Here is an 878-nt window from a genome sequence, read left to right as displayed (position 1 = left end):
CAATGACCGCAGATAATTCCCTCGGTACTCTAGGGTGGAGATAGTCCGGACCAGCTGATTTGAATACATCCAGTCCCTCCAGAAGTTCCCTAACTAGTTCCTCACTAACTCTTGGCCTAGGTGTGCCTCCCCTGAGGTCTAAGGGGGGCCCAGAGAGAGGGTGGCTCTTCCGGTCCCTGCTTAGGAAAATGGAGGCAAAGAAATCATTAAATAAGTTAGCTTTGTCATCTGGTGTGATGACCAAATTTTCTAGCATGTCTTGCAGGGGCCCCACATTACCCGGAACCTTCTTTTTGCCCCCTATGTATTTAAAACAGGACTTCTTGTTGTCCTTGATCCAGGAAGCTAGTCCCAGTTCCGTCTCTGCCTTGGTCTTCCTGACTGCCCCCCTGCATCCCCGAGCAACTGCAGTATAATCCTCCCTGGTGATGGCCCCTCCCTTCCATTGGGTGTACACCTTCCTTTTAGCTAGAAGACATTCCCGGATACTTTTGGTGAGCCATGAGGGCTTTTGCGCCCTTTTGATCCCTTTGATCTGTGTTGGGATTACCTCCCTTTGGGCTTGTAGGATTGTCTTCTTAAGAAGTGACCACTTTATTTGGACACCTGGCTCCCCTCCCCTCCGGGACCTAAGTGCTTCCCCAACTATTCTCCGCAGCTCATTGAATTCCGCCCTCCTGAAAGCTGCTGCCTTGCTCTGGGCCTTTGCCACCTTACACTGGATGGTGAATTTCAGCAGGTGATGATCACTGTCACGCAGGTGGTCGAGCACCTGCAGCCCCCTCACCAGGTCGTCACAGGTGGCCAGCATCAGGTCCAACCAGGCATCTCCCTTGGTGGGGCTGTGCACCTCCTGGGTTAGATGGAGGTCCTGCACT

The sequence above is a fragment of the Gavialis gangeticus genome, unplaced genomic scaffold (genome assembly GCF_001723915.1).
Source record: "Gavialis gangeticus isolate Ggan-Ray unplaced genomic scaffold, GavGan_comp1, whole genome shotgun sequence".
Lineage (NCBI taxonomy): Eukaryota > Metazoa > Chordata > Crocodylia > Gavialidae > Gavialis > Gavialis gangeticus.
Note: the sequence above shows the minus strand (reverse complement) of the source record.